The 22,990-nt window shown below is 42.8% G+C and overlaps 1 protein-coding gene and 1 non-coding gene across 10 annotated transcripts in view; both read right to left on the reverse strand.

The window, feature by feature from the left end:
• The window catches only part of PCCA (propionyl-CoA carboxylase subunit alpha), a 432,698-nt gene that overhangs the window by 366,390 nt on the left and 43,318 nt on the right, over positions 1 to 22,990 (reverse strand). The gene's annotated exons all lie outside the window — the stretch shown is intronic.
• LOC127492199 (U6 spliceosomal RNA) lies at positions 18,635 to 18,739 on the reverse strand. Its single transcript, XR_007921359.3, has one exon. It is a non-coding gene; the product is annotated as a U6 spliceosomal RNA (small nuclear RNA).

A 22,990-nucleotide genomic window follows, 5' to 3' on the forward strand; every position in this document is an offset into this window, starting at 1 on the left:
GTGGCCTGGGAAAGCAGAGGAAGATGGCCCAAGTCTCTCTGGGCCCCTGCACCCACATGGGAGACCCCGAGGAAGCCTCTGGCTCTGGGCTTCGTATCAGCACAGCTTTGGCCATTGAAGCCATCTGGGGAGTGAATCAACAGATGGAAGACTTCTCTCTCTCCCCCTCTCTCTCTCTGTCTCTCCCTGCCTCTGCAACTCTACCTTTTAAATAAATGAATGAATGAATGAATAAAGAAATTTTTGAAAAAAGAGAGACAGAAAGGTCATTATGTAATGATTAAAGAAACACTTCAATAAGATGTGACTAGTAAATGCATATGTACCCAATGCCAGCACACACAGTTTTATAAAACAAATATTTCTTTTTTTAAAGATTTATTTATTTATTTATTTATTTGAGAGGTAGAGTTAAAGACAAGAGAGACAGAGAGAGAGTTCTTCCATCCACTGGTTTACTCCATAAAGGGTCGCAACTACCAGAGCTGGGCCAATCCAAAGCCAGGAGCCAGAAGCTTCTTTAGGGTCTCCCAAATGGGTGCAGAGGTCCAAGCACTTGGGCCATCTTCCACTGCCTTCCCAGGACGTTAGCAGAGAGCTGGATCATAAGAGGAGTAGTCAGGACAGGAACCAGCGTCCATATGGGATGCTGGCACCACAGGTGGAGGTTTAACCCACTACACCACAGAGCCAGCCCCTAAAACAAATATTAATGGATCTAAAAAGGGACATAAACTCCAATACAATAATAATGGGAACTTTAACACCCTACTTTTGTCAGCCAGACAAAAAGAATCAACAAAGAAACAACAAAGATAATCTACATATAGACCAAATCGACCTAACAGACCTCTACAGAACACTTCATTCCACAGACGTAGAATATATATTTGCATCAATGCAAGAACATTCTCTGGGACAGACCACATACTAGGCCTTAAAATAAGTCTCAACAAATTCAAAGAAGCTGAAATCACATCATGAACCTTTTCTGACCACAATGGAAATTAACAAAAGAAAAAAAATATACAAACACTTGGAGACTGAACAACAAGCTCCCACATAAAGCACAGAAGAAATCAAAATGGAAATCAAAAAAAAAAAAAAAAAAAAAACTTTAAAACCAGTGGAAATGAAAACAGAACATATCAAAACTGTAGGACACAGCAAAAACAGTGTTAAGAGGAAAATTTATAACAATAATTGCCTACATCAAAACTAGGAAAGGTATCCAATAAATGACCTTACTATGTACTTCAAGGATCTAGAAAGGCAAGAACAAACAAATCTAAATTTAGTAGAAGGGAGAAAATAACAAAAACTACAGAAGAACTAAACAAATAGACCTTAAAAAAAAACTATACAAAAGATCCGTTAATTGAGAGCTGTTTTTTTTAAAAAAAATTAACTTGATAGGGGCTGGCATCATGGCTCACTTGGTTAATCCTCTGCCTGTGGCACCGGCATGCCATACGGGTGCCAGATTCTAGTCCCGGTTGCTCCTCTTCCAGTCCAGCTCTCTGCTATGGCCCAGGAGGGCAGTGGAGGATATCCCAAGTGCTTGGGCCCCTGCACCCGCATGGGAGACCGGGAGAAGCACCTGGCTCCTGGCTTCAGATTGGCACAGCGCCGGCCATAGTGGCCATTTGGGTAGTGAACCAATGGAAGGAAGACCTCTCTCTCTCTCATTGTCTAATTCTGTCAAATAAAAAAATTAAGTTAATAAACCATTGGCCCAACTATCCAAAAAAAAAAAAGGGGAGGACAAGAACCAAATTAATAAAGTCAGAGACAAAAAGGAGATGTTACAATTAATGTAACAGAAATACAAAGAATTAGGAATTAATACAAGCAGCTCTATGCCAACAAATTGGAAAATTTAAAAGAAATGGACAGATTTCTGGACATATATAATTTACCAAAATTGGGGCAGGAAAACATAAAAAGCCTGAATAAACTGATCATCAAAACTGAGACGGATCCAATAATAAAGAGCCTCCCAACAAAGAAAAGCTCAAGACGGTATGGCTTCACTGCTGAGTTAGTTGTACCAAACTTTTAAGAACTAATTCCAATTCTTCTTAAATTATTCAAAACAACAGATATGGAGAGAATTCTCCAAAATTCATTCAATGAAGCCAGCATTACCTTAATTCCAAAACCACAGAAAGATCCCACAAGAGAGAACTATAAATCAATATTCCTGATGAACATAGATGTAAAAATCCTCAACAGAATACTAGCAAATCAAACCCAACAACACATCTAAAAGATCATCCACCCAGACAAGTAGGATTTACCAGAGAGATGCAGAGATGGTTTGATATATCCAAATCAATAAACATGACACAACACATCAAAAAGCAAGGATAAAAACTATATGATTATCTTAGCAGTTACAGAGAAATACTTGATAAAATATCCTTTCTTAATTAAAAAAAAAAAAACTTTAAACAATTGGGTGCAAAAGGAACACGCACAACACAATCAAGGTAATATAGGACAAAGCCACAGCCAGTAGCATAATGATTGGAGAAAAACAGAAAGCATTTCCAGTAAGATCCAAAACCAGACAGGGATGCCCATTGTAACTACCATTATTCAAAATAGTTCTGAAAGTTTTAGCCAGAGCCATCAGGCAAGAAAAAGAAATCAAGACACAAATCAGAAAGGACGAAGTCTCTGTTTGCAGGTGTCATGATTCTTTACATGTGGGAATCAAAAGACTCAACTAGGAGAATATCAGAACTCATAAGTAAATCTGGCAAAGTTGCAGGATATAAAATCAGCACAGAAACATCAAAAAAACTCTTGGCCAGTGCTACGGATCAACAGGCTAATCATCCGCCTGCGGCACCGGCACACCGGGTTCTAGTCCCGGTCGGGGCGCCGGATTCTGTCCCGGTTGCCCCTCTTCCAGGCCAGTTCTCTGCTGTGGCCAAGGAGTGCAGTGGAAGATGGCCCAAGTGATTGGACCCTGCAACCGCATAGGAGACCAGGATAAGCACCTGGCTCTTGGCTTCGGATCAGCGCGCCGGCTGCGGCAGCCATTGGAGGGTGAACCAACCGCAAAAGGAAGACCTTTCTCTCTGTCCACTCTGCCTGTCCAAAAAAAAAAAAAAAAAAAACACACACACACACACAAACACACACACACACTCTTACACACCACAATGCTCTAGATGAGAAAGAACTTATAAAATCAGTCTCATTTATGATAGCTACCAAAAAATTTAAATATCTTGGGATATAAATAACAATGTATCTATAATGAAAATTACAAAATATTAATGACAGAAATGGAAGACAACAGAAAAAAATGGGAAAATGTTCCATGTTCATGGATTGGAAGATTTAATATCATCCAAATGTCCAAACTACCCAAAGTAATTTACAAATTCAATGCAATCTGAATCAAAATATCAAGGACATTCTTCACAGATCTAGATAAAAACAATCCTAAAATTCATATGGAAATACAAAAGACCCCAAATAGCCAAAGCAGTACTAAACATTAAAAACAAAGCTGAAGGCATCATGATACCAGATTTCAAGACATACTATGAGCCTGTTATAATCAAACAGCCAGATACTGGCATAAAAAATAGGCATGTAGACCAATGGAACTGAATACAAACTCAAGAAATGAATTCACACACCTACAACCAATTAACCTTTGACAAGTGTACTAAAAATTATTCCCTGGAGAAAGGACAGACAGTCAGATCTCTTCAACAAATGTTATTGGTAAAATTGGATTCCCACATGCAGAAGTTTGAAACAAGACCCCCACCTTACACCCTATACAAAAATCAACTCACAATGGATTGACAATCTAAACTTTAGACCAGAAACCATTAAACTGCTAGATGAAGACATGGTGGAAACACTGCAATACATTAGCCTAGGCAAAGACTTCTGGGATAAGAACTCAAAAGCACAGCCAACAAAAGAAAAAAAAAAAAAAAGACAAATGGGAGTACATGAAGCTAAGGAGCTTCTGTTCAACAAAGGAAACAATCAACAAAGAGGCAACTGACAGAATAAGAGAAAATATTTGCTAGCTATGTATCTGATGAAGATATCCAAAACATACAAGTAGCTCAAGAAACACGACAAAACAAATAATCCAGTTAAGAAATGAGCAAAGGATATGAATAGGCATTTTTCAAATGATGAAATATAAATAACCAAAGACAAATGAAAAAACATTCAGGATCACCATCCATCAAGGAAATGCAAACGGGAGCCAGAGTTATGGCATAGCAAATAAAGCCGCTGCCTGTGACACTGGCATTTCTTATGGATGCCCATTCAACTCCCTGCTGCTCCACTTCTGATCCAGCTCCCTGCTAATGCAACTGGGAAAGCAGTGGAGGATGGCACAAGTGCGTGGGCACCCATTACCCAAGTGGCAGACCTGGAAGAAGCTCCTGGTTTCAGACAGGCCCAGCTCCAGCTATTACAGCTATTTGGAGAGTGAAACAGAAGATAGATCTCTGTGTCTCTCTCCCTCTCTTTCTGTAATTCTGCCTTTCAAATAAATAAATAAATCTTTTAAAATGAAAAAAGGAAATGCAAATAGAAACCACAGTGAGATATCACCCCACCCCAGACAGAGTGACTATTATCCAAAAATCAACAACTGTCAAAAGCTGGTGAGGATGTGGAGAAAAGGGGACTCTAGTGTGTTGTTTCCCGGATAGGGAAAATGTGGTGCATATACATGAATGAGTACTAATTAGCCATAAAAACAGAGTGAAATCTTGGGGCCAGCGCTGTGGTGCAGCGGGTTAACACCCTGGCCTGAAGCGCCGGCATCCCATATGGGCACCAATTCCAGTCCTGGCTGCTCCTCTTCCAATCCAGCTCTCTGCTATGGCCTGGGAAAGCAGTAGAAGATGGCCCAAGTGCTTGGGCCCCTGCACCCATGGTGGAGACCCAGAAGAAGCTCCTGGCTCCTGGCTCCTGGCTCCTGGCTCCTGGCTCCTGGCTCCCGGCTTCGGATCAGCGCAGCTCCGGGCACTGCGGCCAATTGGGGAGTGAACCAGTGGATGGAAGATATCTCTCTCTCTCTCTCTCTTTCTCTTTCTCTCTGCCTCTCCTTCTCTCTATGTGTAACTCTGAATTTCAAATAAATAAATCAATCTTTAAAAAAAAAAGTCATTATGGCTACACAACTTTAAAACTTGCACAATGGACACTTAAAATGGACAAATGTTGTAATATGCAAACTATGTCTCAATAAAGTTGTTATAAAAAACAGAGAAATTCATCTGGGGAGTGAACCAGCAGAAGGAAGACCCCTCCCTCTCTTTCTCTTTTTCTCTCTCCCTCTCCCTCTCTCTCTCCCTCCCTCCCTCTCTCTCTCTCTCTGCCTCTCCTTCTCTGTCTGTGTAATTCTGTGTAACGTTTTCTTGACTTTCAAAATAAATAAATCTTAAAAAAAAAAAAAGCAGCTTTAGCTTGAAAGCAATAGGATCATATACATGCATTCAAGACACCAATGATGAAGACTTAGCGAATGCACCAATGTATCCTATTTCTGAATACAGATTTTTAAAACAATGTCACAGTAAAATTTTAGGAGCAGGATTAAGAAACAATCTCAGGCCGGCACCGTGGCTCACTAGGCTAATCCTCCACCTAAGGCACTGGCACCCTGGGTTCTAGTCCCAGTCTGAGCGCCGGATTCTGTCCCAGTTGCTCCTCTTCCAGTCCAGCTCTCTGCTGTGGCCCGGGAGGACAGTGGAGGATGGCCCAAGTGCTTGGGCCCTGCACCTGCATGGGAGACCAGGAGGAAGCACCTGGCTCCTGGCTTCAGATCGGCACAGCGCACCAGCTGTAGCAGCCATTTGGGGGGTGGACCAACGGAAAAGGAAGACCTTTCTGTCTTTCTAACTCTGCCTGTCAAAAAAAAAAGGCACTACAAGAGACCATTCGGCAGCTATTCTTATTCAATGTGTGCCATTAAATGATGACAGTATGTATAAAAGCAAGTCAACCAGATCTTCCATTTTCAAATTTTTATTTTAAATATCCAAGTAATATATGAATAAACTAGTTATGTTAAAGTACTTTTTAAGGGGCTGGGGGGCAGGCCTTTAGCCGATAGGTAAGCATGCCAAGTAAGGCCACATCCCAGTGCAGGTGCTGTGCCATAGCAGGTAAAGACACCGCTTGTGGTGCTAGCATCCCATATGGGCACTGGTCTGAGTCCCGGCTGCTCCACTTCCAATCAAGCTCTGCTATGGCCTGGAAAAGCAGTAGAGGATGGCCCAAGTCCTGGCTTCAGACCCCCCCAGCTCCAGCCATTGTGGCCATTTGGGGAGTGAACTAGCAGATAGAAGACCTCTTTGACTCTCTGCCTCTGCCTCTCTGTAACTCTGCCTTTAAAATAAATAACTAAATATTAAAAAAAAAAAAAAAAAAAGAGGCCACATCCCACCACAAAGTGACGGGATTCAAGGCCTGGTGCTGCCTCCTCACTCCAGTTTCCTGTTAATGCAGACCCTGGGTGGCAACAGTTATGGCCCAAGTGACTGGGTTCCTGTCACTCATTGGGTTCCCAGTTCCCAGCTTCAGCCCTGCTAGCCCTGGCCATCACAGACACTTGAGGAGTGACCCAAAAGATGGTAACCCTTTGTCCATCCATTTAACTCTCAAGTAAAATTCTTTAAAAAAAAAAAAAATAGGTTGAGTAATATAGATAACCTTTCCTCTTCAACCCCTTACAATCTCAACAGTTTCACTATTATTATCCAACATTTGTTCTTGGAGATTTACCTAAGCATTTTTATAAAAGTACATAGTTTTATTCTGTGTTTAAGATTTTCTTGGCGTAAACTGAATCACATTAAATGTTATTCCGCAACTTGCTTTACCACTCAATATTTGTTTAGTACTACCTCATAAATTTTAACTGCTATCTGATATTCCCAGTAATCTGGACAAGCCATAATCTATTTGGCCATTTTCCTAATGTTGGACACGGTTGCTAATTTGCAGGTATTACAAATTGCAATAAGCTTTCCTAAACATGCCAATCTGTATACAGTTACTTATTTCTGGAAGAAAAATATTTAAACTACAAACTATATAAAGATTATGTTAACTTACACTCCTACTAGGAATAAACTTCCCTATTTCACACCATCACTGGACATGGTTGATTTTTCTAGTTTTATTAATCTAGTGAAAAATAATAATTCCTCAACATTTAAAAATTTAAATTTCTCTGTGTTTGGGCATACTTTCATGTTCATGAGATACCTCTTTCTTCTTTCAACCATTAACCACTTTGGATTTAAAACAACAGATATACAGAAACAAAAGTATTTTTGTTTGTTTTTAATTACTATACATATGACACTTTCTCTCTCTAGTAATCACTTATCAAGTGAGGATGCATTCTTAGACCTTAGTGCACAACAGGGACCGCAGCTAGGAGCAATTCTGTACCTGAGGACACAGTTGGCAACACCTGGAGATGGTTCTGGTCATCACCACCAGGGAATACTACTGGTAAGAGTTCAGGGACTGCTAAACGTCCGGGAATGCACTGCACAGCCACGCACAACAAAGAACAATCTACTCCACACATCAACAGTATCATATCACTGTTGAGAATTCTTGCTCTTTGCTTCCTTATAACACATGGAACTGTAAAATTATAAACCTTACAAGGATGGATATTTTTAACAACATACCAACTACCATTCTACAAATTTCTTTTCAAACTTTAATGCGTTTTAGAGATGTTCTCTGTTAACATAAACAGGTCTATCTCATTTCCTTTATCTAGTAAAAAATTCCATTGCAGCCAGCACTGTGGCATAATGGGTTAAGTCATTACCTACAATGCCATCATCCCATGTGTTCACTGGTTGGAGTCCCACTCTACTTGCAATTCAGCACCCTGTAAATGCACACTCTAGTCGGTAGCAGGCAATGGCTCAAGTATTTGGGACCCCATCTCCCATGTAAGAGAACTCGAATGGGTTCTGGGCTCCTGATTTCGCTGCTGTGGGCATTTCGGGAATGAACCAGCAGATGAAGATCTCTGTCTTCATCGATCTTTCAAATAAAATTTTAAAATGTTTAATTTAAAATAATAATTATTCTTTTTTTTTTTTTTTGACAGGCAGAGTGGACAGTGAGAGAGAGAGACAGAGAGAAAGGTCTTCCTTTTGCCGTTGGTTCACCCTCCAATGGCCGCCGCGGCCAGCGCGCTGCGGCCAGCGCACCGCGCTGATCCGATGGCAGGAGCCAGGTACTTCTCCTGGTCTCCCATGGGGTGCAGGGCCCAAGCACCTGGGCCATCCTCCACTGCACTCCCTGGCCACAGCAGAGAGCTGGCCTGGAAGAGGGGCAACCGGGACAGAATCCGGCGCCCCAACCGGGACTAGAACCCGGTGTGCCGGCGCCGCTAGGCGGAGGATTAGCCTAGTGAGCCGCGGCGCCGGCCCAATTATTCTTATTTTTAAGACTGTCATGAAAAACATGAACAAACCCTTAGTAAGAATCTAATATGAAAGAAAAATGGGTATATGGGCATAGGCATTTGGCCTAAAAGTTAGGACACCTGTTTCCCTTATCAGAGGACCTGAGTTTGATGCCCAGCTCTGACTCCTGATTCCAACTTCCTACTAATGCAGATAGCTGTGCAGTTCAAGTAACTGGATTTCTGCCACTCATATGAGAGACTTGGATTGAATTCCCAGTTTCTAGTTTGGCCAGGCCCATCCCCAGGTCCTGGGGGCATTTGGGGCCTGAACTAGGAGATGATAGCTTGCTCTCTGTATCTCTCTACCTCAAATACATAAATTTATTTATTTTTCTTTTTTTTTAACTTTTATTTAATGAATATAAATTTCCAAAGTACAGCTTTTGGATTACAGTGGCTTTCCCCCCCCCATATCTTCCCTCCCCCCCACAACCCTGCCATCTCCCGATCCCTTTCTGATCCCATTCATATCAAGATTCATTTTCAAGTATCTTTATATATAGAAGATCAGGCCAGAGTACTGTTTAGGACACCTGCCATTCTATGAGTCTGTGTGTATCCCGCTTCCCATGTTGGATCGTTCTCTCACTTTTTAATTCTATCAGTTAGTATTAGCAGACACTAGTCTTATTTTTGTGATCTCTTTGACTCTTAATCCTATCATTATGATCGATTATGAACTGAAACTGGTCACTCTGGCTAGTGAGATGCCATTGGTACATGCCACCTTGATGGGATTGAATTGGAATCCCCTGGCACGTTTCTATCTCTACCATTTGGGGCAAGTTCAATTGAGCATGTGCCAAACTGTACATCTCCTCCCTCTCATATTCCCACTCCTAATATTTAACAGGGATCACTTTTCAGTGAAATTTAAACACCTAAGAATAATTGTGTGTTAATTAAAGAGTTCAACCAATAGTATTAAGTAGAACAAAAACATACAAATATGTAAATGGGTATGTGAAAGTGATCATACTATTCCTAAATTACTACAGCTACAAATAAACGTTGCTATAGGTAACATATAATACCATTCCTCTATTCATGCATCTTAATAGTGAGGTTTCTCATAGTAACCATTCCATCTGAGAGGGCATCCATAGGAACTCCAAAAAGCTGGCTTTCTGGCCAGCGCCACGGCTCACTAGGTTAATCCTCCACCTTGCGGCGCCGGCACACCGGGTTCTAGTCCCGGTCGGGGCGCCGGATTCTGTCCCGGTTGCCCCTCTTCCAGGCCAGCTCTCTGCTGTGGCCAGGGAGTGCAGTGGAGGATGGCCCAAGTCCTTGGGCCCTGCACCCCATGGGAGACCAGAAGAAGTACCTGGCTCCTGCCATCGGATCAGCGCGGTGCACCGGCTGTGGTACGCCAGCCACAGCAGCCACTGGAGGGTGAACCAATGGCAAAGGAAGACCTTTCTCTCTCTGTCTCTCTGTCTCTCACTGTCCACTCTGCCTGTCAAAAAAAAAAAAAAGCTGGCTTTCTAACCTCAGATTCCGTTATCCATCGTACCCAATATTGCTGCTGGATTTCCCCAAGATAGGAAAGTCCTTGATTTCTTATATTTTTATTTTTTTTAAAGATAAGTTTATTTATTTTTATTTTATTTTATTTATTTTTTTTTTTGACAGGAGTGGACAGTGAGAGAGAGAGACAGAGAGAAAGGTCTTCCTTTGCCGTTGGTTCACCCTCCAATGGCCGCTGCGGCAGCCGCACTGCGGCCGGCACACTGCGCTGATCCGATGGCAGGAGCCAGGAGCCAGGTGCTTTTCCTGGTCTCCCATGGGGTGCAGGGCCCAGGCACCTGGGCCATCCTCCACTGTACTCCCTGGCCACAGCAGAGAGCTGGCCTGGAAGAGGGGCAACCGGGACAGAATCCGGCGCCCCAACCAGGACTAGAACCTGTGTGCCGGCGCCGCTAGGCGGAGGATTAGCCTAGTGAGCCGCGGCGCCGGCTCTATTTATTTTTTTATTTACTTAGGCAGAGAGAGACAGAGTTCTCCTCTATTTCACAGGTTCATGCCCCAAATGCTCACAACAGCCAAGGATGGGCCAGGGTAAAGCCAGGAGCCAGGAACTCAATCCAGGTCTCTCACATAGGTGACAAGGGTCCACCTACTTCAGCCACTGCCTGGTGCTTCCCAGGGTATGCACCAGTAGGAAGTTGGAATCAAGCATAGACTCAAATCCAGGCTCCCTGATGTGGAATGAAAGCATCCCAAGTGGCATCTTAATTGCTACCCCAAACGCCTACCCAAATCCTTGACTTAGTCTACAGAAACAGCTATTCTGTCTCACCATGCTTCAGATGAATATTCCAAAACAGCAGCTAAACCAGCCCCCACAGGCTCCCTCTCCTGAAGGCTCTGCTAGTCCGCAGTCAGCATCCTGCGTTAACGGCAATCACCAAAAGCACTTAAGTAACTAGCCAAGTTTTCTTTGCCATAATCTCAATGAGCAGGGAGACGAAACCTGAAGACATTCAAAGCATCCTGTTTTATTTTCTTCTTTTTGTTTTTGTTTTTTTTTTATTTAATAAATGTAAATTTACAAAGTGCAACTTTTGCATTGTTGTGGCTTTTTCCCCCATAACCTCCCTCCCACCCGCAGCCATACCATCTCCCACTCTCCCTCCCATCCCACTCTTCATCAAGATTCATTTTCAATTATCTTTATATACAGATCAACTTAGTATATACTAAGCAAAGATTTCAACAGACTGCACCCACACAACCGCACAAGATCTAGAGTACTGTTCGACTAGTGGTTTTACCGTTAATTCTCATAGTAAAACACATTAAGGACAGAGATTTCATTTTCTTTTCAAAAATACTATTCCTTCTCTCTACCTCCCAAAAAAGAAAATTACTCTATACTTGAGGATAGGATGAGTAGTTTGAAGGAACTCCCAAAGCTCTTTTAATTTCTCCCTATTCCAAAGCTAACAATTAATTACCTTATAGTTAAAGTTACAGAGAGAGTACCTTCACTGGATTCACGAGTGGCCCCCTGGCCGGGCACAGCCACCATGAGCAGATGTCCTTCTGTGGGGACTTGGGCTATAGAGCCATGAGAATCACACTCAGATCGATGGAGCAATGGTATCAGGACTGGCGCAAAGAAGGGCATATCACCTTCCCCCTTGCTTGGAGTTGAAGCCTCATGTAAAGCGGATAATACAAGCACAGAAAGTGGGACAAGACATAAATGTGTTGGGGGACGTCAAACTGCCTGCTAAGTCCAACATGATCCACCTGCTGTGGCTCTGTGCCTCCCAGGGAGCATGACATGCTGTGGTCAGCGAGGCCATCAGCTGACCAGCGTCAGACGAAAGCCCAGGCATGCTTGACTTCAGTAAGCTTACCACCTTCACAGAGGCCCAGGGCATGAAAACTGGTCTATAGAAAGGCTCATTGCATTTCACAGAGATTTCAGGATAAATTAGGCCTTTAATTTTTCAAAATAGATTTATGACAAAATATACTATAAAGATGGCTACAAAGATACCCTACCTGGCAACAGAAATGAGCAAGGGGGAAAATGAATGGCTTAATAAAGGGCTACAAGCTGCTCATCTTCTTTTCCCAAAATCGAACTTTCGTCCAAATCCAAATGTCTGGCCGCTGAGGAGAGAACACTCGGTGCAGCTGTCAGCATGTGTCTTTCATGTAAAAGAGTAAATAAATGCATTCAAATTAAAAGGAACATCTGGACAGCACAAGGTAGGAAAACCCTACCTTATTAGAGGTGGCAGGTGGCTGTCTAGAGACAAAGAAGTAGAGAAAAAGCTGCTCCAAAGGAAAAACGGCATGTAATAAAAAGACCATGAAACAAATTCCCAAGTATGATTCTCAAAACTTTAAGGAAGCCACAAAGTTTTCCCCAAACACATTAGTTCCCAATGCCATATACAACACTTGCTCTGCTTTCCACCCCCTTTTCTAATTCAATTATCCTCTGTTCCAAGCACCACATCACTCTGACATTAAGTAAATGCTAAGCACTTCCTTCTCCTTTCTTTGATTCATTAAAAAATATATCAGAGACACTGTTTCAGCATCATCTATAAAGATGACATCATAGCACCCACCCCTGCAAGAATTCAGTCCAGGAAGAAAGAGACTGCTACATCAATTGCAATAAATAAGAATATGAAAAAATGTACAAATTGCTACTACAAAAAACAGTTACACAAAGAATTAGTTATTAAAGTATAAACTGGATTTCTAATAAACAGAAAAATGTCAGAAGGAAACTACCAATAGATAAAGGGTATATTCAAGGAAGTGGGAATGTAAAGGCGGCATTGTGGCACCATGGGTTAAAGCCACTATTTGGGATGCCTGCATCTCATATTAAGGTGCAGGTTCAAGTTCCAGATGGATTGAACCAGTGGATGGACGATCTCCCCTACCCCCCCCCCCCCGCTCCGCGTATCTGAGGACTAAACCAGCAGGCAGAAGAAATGTATCTCTCTCCCTCCCTTCCTCCCTCCTCCTCCATGCCTTTCAGATAAATAAATACAGCTTTAAAGAAGAAAAAAGAAATGAAACAATCTGAAACAGAGAAAAGAGACTGGACAAAATTCACAGGGAATTATGGAACAGTAACAAAAGGTCAAACATACATGTTACCATAGAGGAAGAAAGAAATGGTACTGAGAACCTATTTGAAGAAATGAAAACAGAAAAATCGTTCTGAAAAACAGCGGCGAGAGAAAGACAACACCCACCTAGCAAAAAGGAGTTGTGCGTGGCGTTTCAATGCTCTAACTGTATCTTTTCAGCAGTTAGGCCCTACTGCATCCAATAACAGAAGATACACTCCTTGCAAGTTCATATGAAATACACACCAAGATAGATCCTACCTAGATGAGAAAACAAACCTTCACACATTGATCCCTGGCCAAAAGAAGTTAGTAACAGAAATCAATAAATCTAGCAGAAAAATCTAAAAACACTGGGAAATTAAATAACTTTTAATACTTCATGGGCAAAAAGAGAGGCTCTAAAAATCAGAAAACATTTTGAAACTTTTAAAGAAAATATAGGGGCAGGCAAAGTGGTTCAGCAGCTTAAGCTACTACTTGGGATGCCCACCTCCCATATCAAAGTGCCAGTTCAAGTCCCCACTATTTCATTTCTGATCCAGCTTTCTAATAGCGCATCCTGGAAAGCAGTGGTGTTGGCTGAAGTGCTTGGGGCCCTGCCACCCACACAGAACACCCATTTGGAGTTCCCACCCCCTGGTTTCACCCTGGCCCAGCTCTGATTGTTGCAGACATTTTGGGGAGTCAATCAGCAAATGGAAGATACCCCTCTCTCTCTGACTTTTAAGCAGAAATAAACATTTTTTAAAAATGAAAATACAATATATAATAAATTCTTGGATGGACTTAAAGTAGCCCTTACAAGCTATAAAAACATGGAGCCAGAATTGTGGCTTAGCGGGTTTAACCACCACCTCTGATGTCGGCACCCCAAATGGGCACCAGTTTGAGGCTCGGCTGCTCCACCTTCCAATCCAGTTCCCTGCTAATGCACTTGGGAAAGCAGCAGAGGATAGCTCAAGTTATTGGACCCCTGCACCCACATTGGAGACCTGTTTGAAGCTCCTGGCTTCTGCCTGATCCAGCCCTACCCACTGTGGCCATCTGGGAAGTGGACCAGCAGATAGAAGATATCTCCCTCTCACCCAATAACTCTTTCAAATAAAAAAAAATTTTTTAAAGTTATAAAACAAAAATAAGATGAATCTCAAATCAATAATCAAAGTTCACACTGTAACAAACTAGCAAAAGAAAAGCAAAATAAATTTCAAGCAAGTAGAAGAAAATAATACAAAGAAGATATCACTGATATTTAAAAGAGAAAAACAATTAAGAGGGTGGGGAGACTATGAAAACAAAAGCTGGTTCTTCAAAGGCATCAGTAAATTTAACAGGGGCCAGTGCTGTGGCACAGTGGGTAAAGCCACCGCCTGCAGTGCCGGCATCCCACGTGGGCACTGGTCCAGCTGCACCACTACAGACCCAGCTCTCTGCTATGGCCTGGGAAAGCAGTACAGGATGGTCCAAGTCCTTGCGCCCCTGCACCCACGTGGGAAACCCAGAAGAAGCTCCTGGCTCCTGGCTTCAGATAGGTGCAGCTCCAGCTGTTGCAGCCAACTGGGGAGTGAACCAGCAGATAGGAGACTTCACGCTCTCTCGCTCTCTCTCTCTCTCTCTCTCTCTCTCTCTGCCTCTCTTTCTCTCCGTGGAACTCTTTCAAATAAATAAATACATCTTTAAAAAAATAAATTAAAATTAATTTAACAAATCTCTAACAAGATTAACAAGAAAAAATAAACACAAATTATTGCCAATATCACAAATGAAAGAGATATCAGTACAGATTAGAGGTATTAAAAGGAAAATAAAGGAATTCTATCAATTCAACATATACAAATTGGACAATTTAGATGAAAAAATAGACCATTCCAAAAAATACCAAACTAACAAAATACGAGACTATTCAAAAAGATCATGGAAAACATACATTATGAAAAACAATGCATAGATTTCAAAATTTTTTGCATCCTGGTGCCAGCTTTCTGACACAGCAGGTCAAGCCAATGCTTACAACATGAGCACCCTATAACAGAGCAGCAGTTCAACCTGTGACAACTACTGCTTCTAATCCATCTCCCTGCTGATGTGCCAGGGAAAGCCGCAGAAAGTAGCTCCAGTGACAGGGCCCCTGCACACATGCAGGAGACCGGGATGGAGCTCCTGGCAAAGGCCTGGCCCGGACCTGGCAGTTGCAACAATTTGGGGTGAACCAGCAGATGGGAGATTTCTCTCTCTCCTTATCTCTCTCAAATAAATAAATCCCCATTTTCAAAAGGCGAGTAACAGAGAGAGAGAGGGAGAGTTAGAGACATCTTCCACCTGCTGGTTCACTCCCCAAATGGCCACAACATTTGGCCAGGCCAAAGCCAGGAGCCAGAGCTTCATCTAGGTCCCCCATGCGACGACAGGGGCCAAAGTACTTGAGCCATCTTCTGCTGTTTCCCCAGGCACATCAGCAGGGAGCTGGACTGGAAGTGGAGCAGCCAGGACTGGAACCGCTGCCAACACGGGATACCAGCATTGCAGGCAGCACCATAACTCACTACACAACACCGGCCCCAACATCTTTAAAAAACACATATACACAATGATGAAAAAATCTGAATATTAAAAAATCCAATCCAGCATTATATAAAAAAGAGTAATGTCTCCACAACTAACAAGGGTTTATTCTCAGAAAGCAAGACTGGCTCTATATTAAAAAAAAAAAAAAAATCAATTACTCAGTGTAAGCTCACATATTACAATCAAAGGAAAACCCACATAACCTATCAATTGGTTTACAAAAAGCATAAGCGAAAATTCAACATCTATTCACAATAAAAGTTCTTGGCAAATTAGGAGCAGACAGGCTTTCCCTCAACCAGATAAAGCATATCTACAAAAAACCTAAAGCTAATACCATGCTTAACTCCCAATGATTGAATGTTTTCCCACAAAGACTGGCAAGAACATGCACTATTGTCATTCCTATTCCACACCACATTGGAATTCCTGGCAGGAGCAGTAAAAAATAAAAGAAATAAGAGGCATACAGATTATAAAAAGAAGTAATAAAACTGTCCCTATTCATAGACAATATGATTGTAAACAATCTCAAAGAATCTACAAAAATATTCCTAGAACTAACAAGTTTAACAAGATGACAAGATAGAGGTCAATAGACAAAAACTATTGTTTGTATTTAATTACCTGAAATTCCAACGCTATGTTCTGCCCAGTGATGTCTCCTCTCACCCCTACCCTTCACCTAACCCCTGTCACCCTTCAGGACTCTCCTTAAATGTTGCTTTCTCAAGAATATAAATTTGTAAGCCCTCAGAGACTGTCTCAGAGCCCCCTGTTCTACATTTGCAAAACACTGTTATTTTCCACTACACAGCATATCACAACTACAATGTAGGAACAATGTTTTCCTAAGATATGAGACACCCGCATCGAAACAAGTGCTCAATCAAAATTTGTTACAGGTTGAACGCCTGTAACTCCCTGTAACTCCCTACAACCCTCACAATGCAAGCTAATAAAATCCAGTAAAAACTGATAAACTCTTCCCTCTCTTATTCACACTTTTATATTTAACAGGGATCACTTTTCAGTTAAGTTTCAACACTTAAGAATAATTGTGTAAAAAAAAAAAAGAAATGAAAACTCAAAAAAAAAAGAATTGATAAACTTTTTTAGACACTGAGACACTGTAAAAAGATGGAAATACAACATGTTTTTTTTTTTTTTTTAAGATTTATTTATTTGAAATTCAGAGTTACAGAGAGAGAAGAGAGGCAGAGAAAGAGAGAGGTCACCCATTTGATGGTTCATGCTCCAATTGGCTGCAACAGCCAGAGCTGCACCGATCCAAGGCCAGGAGCCAGAAGCTTCTTCTGGGTCTCCCAGGCGGGTTCAGGGGCCCAAGGACTTGGACCATCCTCCACTGCTTTCCCAGGCCATAGCAGAGAGCTGGATTGCAGAAGTGGAGCATCCGGGTCTTTAACCGGCACCCATATGGGATGCCGACACGGCCAACCAGGATGTTACCCCACTGAGCCACAGCTCCAGCCCCACAACATAGTCTTTAAAAAGATATGTGGAACCATCAGCACAATAAAGTTGCAGAACATTTTTCATTTTGCAGAATTAAGGGGCCTATGCCATGGCACAGTGCGTTAAGCCACTGATTGTGACACTAGCACCTCCTATGAGCACCAGTTCAACTCCTAGATGCTCCACTTCTGATCCAGCTCCCTGGGAGAGACATGGGATAAAGCCCAAATATTTGGGCCCCTGCTACCCACGTGGAAGACCCAGATGGAGTGCCAGGCTCCTGGCTTCAGCCTGGCTCAGCCCCAGCTGTCGTGGCTGTTTGGGGAGTGAAGTGGAATGGAGCAGGTGGAAGATATTTCTCTTTTATCTCTCTTCCTCTCTCCCTCTTTCCCCCCACATCCAACCATGTTATGTGTGTAACTCTGCCTTTCAAATAAACAAATCTGAAAAAAAGCAAAAATTATCAAATGTACTTTCATTCAATATGATATTGGTTGTAGGTTTGTCTCATATTGCCTTGATTGTATTGAGGAATGTTCCTTCTATATCTAATTTGCTTATGGTTTTTATTATGAAAGGATGTCATATTTTATCAAATGCTTTCTCTGCATCTATTGAGATAATCATGTTTTTTATTCTTCAGTTTGTTAATGTGATATCATACTTCCTAATTTGCATATGTTGAACCATTCCTGAATACCAGGGATAAATCTCACTTGGTCTGGGTAAATGATCTTTCTGATGTATTGTTGGATTTGATTAGCTAGTATTTTGCTGATGATTTTTTCATCTATTTCCATAAGCAATATCAGTCTATAGTTCTCTTTGTTGTATCATTTTCTGGTTTTGGAATGAAGGTAAAGCTGGCCTCAAAGAAGGAGTTTAGGAGGATTCCCTTACTTTCAATTGTTTTTGAACAGTTTGAGAGAAACTGAAATTAGTTCATCTTTCAGAGGGTGGTAGAATTCAACAGTGAAGCCATCCAGTCCTGGCATTCCCAGAGCCAGCTACCTATAGGTGCTCCACCTTGGCAGTTTGAGCCCTGTAACCTGTGATATGGTGGGGGGAACAGGAGCACCTGACAGTCCTAAGTGGGTGCCCAGCCCCCTGCCAACCCTCCAAGCCAGTCAAATTCCGTGGGGGATGCAGCTTTTTCCCTCTGATAAAATCTCCTAGTCGTGCAGGAGCTGCCACAGCCTCTACTGGCATTATGATGGAGCTTTCTCCCTGCAGGTTGCAGGGCACCCTTGTGGGGGGATGAAGGGAAAGAGATAAACTTTTCTTTCACAGGGCCCCACTAGGGCTCCAGGCCAGACTCAAAGTCAGTGTGGTCTGCAAGGCTCCCCCTCGGGCAATATCACCAGTGACAGGGGCACCAGAGCCTGCCCTCACAAGCTAGCCCCCAGCTGTGGGAGTCACAGGTGGTGTCCCCACTCACTGCTGCATGTTTATACTGTCCACGCTGCTCCACAGCGTCAAAAGTATGCAACACTTCACACATGTGTGTCATCCTTATGCAGGGGCCATGCTAACCATCTCTGCATTGTCCCAGTTTTAGTATATGTGCTGCCAAAGCAAGCACACAGAAAATTTTACAGGAAAAAATTGATACAGGGAAACATTTCTCATTGAGAAGAAAAACTACAGATGTTCCTTGACTTATGCTGGGGTTAACATCCTGATAAACTCTTTGTAAGTTGAAAGCAGCATAGAAGTGTACTGCATCTACCTAACCTACTGAACTTCCCGGCTCAGCAGCACTGCACACTGCACACTGCACACTGCCACGTGCGGCTTCCTTCCCCTCGTGACTGCAGGGCTGCTCAGGAGCTGTGCTTGCTGCGATGCCCAGCAGCACAAGAGAGGATCTGAGCGTCCATCACAACATGGAAACAGGTCAAACACAAAACTCCAAGTGCAGTTTCTACCAAATGCTTACTGGTTTTAGACCATCAAAAAGTCAAACTGTCGGAAGCTGAACCATCAGAAGTCAGAGACTGCACATGAAGCCTTCAAAAACGGGTCTGTGTGGTTGTGAAACTGAATTTCTCTATCACATGCAGAGCATCCCAACTGGGCGTATCAGTGCAGCCGAGGGGTCTGTAGCGTAATTAGAACAGCTCACTAAAGAGGCTTTGCTCGATTCAATTATAAAATTCGCCACACTAAACTACTAGTATCCTTTCGGGGAATATAGTAAAGACTAGGAAACTAAATCGTTATGTAACTGATTCACAGGAAGGCCTGGAAGCACAAAACAGTTGTTTACAAAGGAAGTTATTTTCAAATACTATTTATAGCAGTTTTACTTGAACTTATCATTTTTCCATGTAGACAACCAAAGTCCTTAGAAAGCCTACAAACTCGCCACTGTATACCCCACACCCCACCCCAAGCACCTAGAGAATGCTCAATGCAGTGCATTTATTGAATAAGTAAATGGATGGAGATGACAATAGTAAACTCATATCTGATTTTTTATCCATGTTGGAGCTTCTCTTCCTTAACACAGGTTCCTTTGCAGATGAATTAGCCCGATATAAATCCACTATCGCCATCTACATGTGGTCTACCTCTTATTGAAAGGTACTTACTGGACTTGTCCCTTTGCTTCTCCACCTTTATAGCAACCATTTTACCATCAGCAGAGGAAAGGGTACCAGGTCAAATCAAGGACTGGTGACAGAGATCTAGAGCTAGCAAAACAATGCCTAGACATGCTGAGTGGGGCTCACACACAGATTAAATCCCAATCCAACTTAAATGGATCCCATGACAAGCAAGTGAAATATCAAGTGCATTACTTAGAAAACTGATGCTTGGCTGGTGCCGTGGCTCAATAGGCTAATCCTCCACCTGCGGTGCCAGCACACTGGGTTCTAGTCCCGGTAAGGGCGCTAGATTCTGTCCCGGTTGCTCCTCTTCCAGTCCAGCTCTCTGCTTTGGCCCGGGAGTACAGTGGAGGATGGCCCAAGTCCTTGGGCCCTGCACCCGCATGGGAGACCGGGAGGAAGTACCCGGCTCCTGGCTTCGGATCAGCGCGGTGCGCCAGCTGCAGCGGCCATTGGGGGGTGAACTAATGGAGAAGGAAGACCTTTCTCTCTGTCTCTCTCTCTCTCTCTCTCTCTCACTGCCCACTCTGCCTGTCAAAAAAAAAGAAAAAAGAAAAGAAAAGAAAACTGATGCTTGGAACTGAGCAAAAATACAATTTGAGATCTGGCACTTGTACTGGGTCTTCATAGTAAATTTAGGACTAGAAAGTATGGCATAAGTTAATACTGCAAAAGTTTTTTCTGCTTCAAATGTACAGCAATGACAATGAAATCTAGAGATGAAAACAAGAAAGACAGGCAGGCAGAAATAAATGGTAAACATTTCACAAACTTGAAATTCAGGACAAATGTGTAAAAATGAACAAGGCTAACTACTTGCTGCTTCCTCCAGAAGCTGGAAGTGCCAAATACAAAGTGCAAATGGTTAAGCATGCTGTGCAGGAGAATGGGAAGACAGCCAGGGTCACTGGTTAAAACCAGGCTAAGGTGGAGCTGTTCCAGTCCTGAGGAGAAGTCCAGCACACATTGTCTGGGCTATAGCTTCTAGAGACCAGGGACCTAGGGAGGCTGCAAACAGCTTCAGGATCAAAATATGAACCGGTTTCTGTGACTAACTTGTCGTGGGTCCGAGCCATAATCATCAGAACTGGCTATCCATTAGGAATCCAAAATGCCAGGAGCAGCAACACAAAGGCTGGTCAGGGAGCCAGTGAGGGGGTAGGAATCGTGGCTGGGGGCAAGGTGGGGTGTGAGGGTTGAGGGGAATCAGGAAAGACAGAGAAAGAACAAGAAGGAAAAGGTGGGGTAAAGACTACAGATAAGGGAAGAAGGAGAGAAGGTTAGGTGAGTACTCATTTCAAACCTTCAGGTAAAAAGCCAATGTATGTTAAGAAATCTAATACTAAGCAAACAATCCAAAAGTCCATGTCTGAATAGTAGTTCACCCGGGACAAAGTGCTCCATATGAAATTAATTTTAGGAACCATTCTGACAAACACTCCCAAATACTTTAGTTCCTCTTCATGAATGAGAATGTAAATTCACTGAGATTTATCTCCATCTATTGAGATGCTCATAGATTTTTCCTTTGATATGCTAATATAACTGACACATTGATGATGTCCAACCATCCCTCTGAACTCATTTCCAGTCACTGCTGTAACTAATGACCACAACCTCAGTGGCTTAAAAGAACACAAATATATTATCTCACAGTTTTGGAGGGCAAAGCTCAGCAACAAGTCTCACAGCATTAAAATCAAGGTGTAAGGAGGCCAAGTCCTTCTAGAAGCTATGGGAGGAGACTCTGTTACCTTGCCCTGGCTAGCTTCAGGAGGCCCCTGCAGCCTGGGGCTCAAGGCCCCTTTTGCGCATCACTCCAGCTTCTTGCCTCTTTACTTACACCTTGTACCACTCTGACTTGGCTGCTTTCTTCTTATGAGGATCCTGTGACTGTGTCAGGCCACTAGATTATCACCAACTTTCAAGATCCTAAACTCAGCCACATCTGCCAAATCTCTGTCACATATATATATAAGGTCATTGTCAAAGGTTCCAGAGGTAACAAACTGGATATCTTTGGGGGAGGCCTTTCTTCTACTACCACACCTTCATTCATTGGCAAAACCCTATTAGGATCAAATAGAGAAGATTCACTAGCAAAGGAAGTTTAAAAAAATGTCTCAGGGTCTCTGGGCACTGTGGTGTAGGCAATAAAGCCACCACTGCAGTGACAGCATCATACAGGGGAGCAGGTTCGAGTCCCGGCTGCTCCAATTCTGATCCAGCTCCCTGCTGATGGCCTGGGAAAGCAGCGGAAGATGGCCCAAGTGCTTCGGCTCCTGCACCCATGTGGGAGACTCAGAAGAAGCTCCTGACTCCTGTCTATCTCTGAGCATTACAGCCATTTGGGGGATGAACCAGCGGATGGAAGACCTCTTTCTCCCTCTCTGTAACTCTGCTTCTCAAATAAATAAATAAATCTTTTCAAAAAAGAATTTGGAGCCAATGTTGTGGGACATCAGGTAAAGCCATACCCCCTGCAGTGCTGGGTGCCAGTTGACTTCCGGCTGCTCCATTTCCTATCCAGCTCCCTGCTAATGTGCCTGGGAAGCAACAGAAGAAGGCTCAAGCACTTGGGCTCCTGCACCCACGTGGGAGACCCAGAGGAAGTTCCTGGCTTTGGCCAGGCCAAGCACTGGCCATTGCGGCCATCTCAGGGGTGAACCAGAGGATAGAAGTGCTCTCTCTTTCTCTCTCACTCTCTCTCTCTGCCTCTAAAACTCTCCCTTTCAAATAAATAATATTAGAACAAAAAAACTATGCTGATTAAATTCACCAGAATTGTTTAAGTAAACAAAATCAAAGATACCCTGATATTTCACTATTTTTGTTCTTAAATTAAAACTCTGGTATAAGTAAAACACAAAGTTCTAATTATTAACAAAAAATTCAGGAGGCAGGTGCTGTGGCATAGTAGGTAAAGCCCCAGTCTGCAGCACCAGCATACCATATGGGGGCCAGTTCAAGTCTCGGCTGCTCCTCTTCCAATCCAGCTCCTGGCTATGGCCTGGGAAAGCAGTGGAAGAAGGCCCAAGTCTTTTGGCCACTGCACCCATGTGGGAGACCCAGAAGAAGCGTCTGGCTCCTGGCTTTAAATAGGCCCAGCTCCGGCCATTGCAGCCACTTGGGGAGTGAACCAGCGGATGGAAGACCTCACTCTCTCTGCCTCCCTGTAACTCTATCTTTCAAATAAATAAATAAATCTTTTTAAAAAATTT

The sequence above is a fragment of the Oryctolagus cuniculus genome, chromosome 9 (assembly GCF_051225735.1).
Source record: "Oryctolagus cuniculus isolate XC-2025 breed Fujian yellow rabbit chromosome 9, ASM5122573v1, whole genome shotgun sequence".
Classification (NCBI taxonomy): Eukaryota; Metazoa; Chordata; class Mammalia; order Lagomorpha; family Leporidae; genus Oryctolagus; species Oryctolagus cuniculus.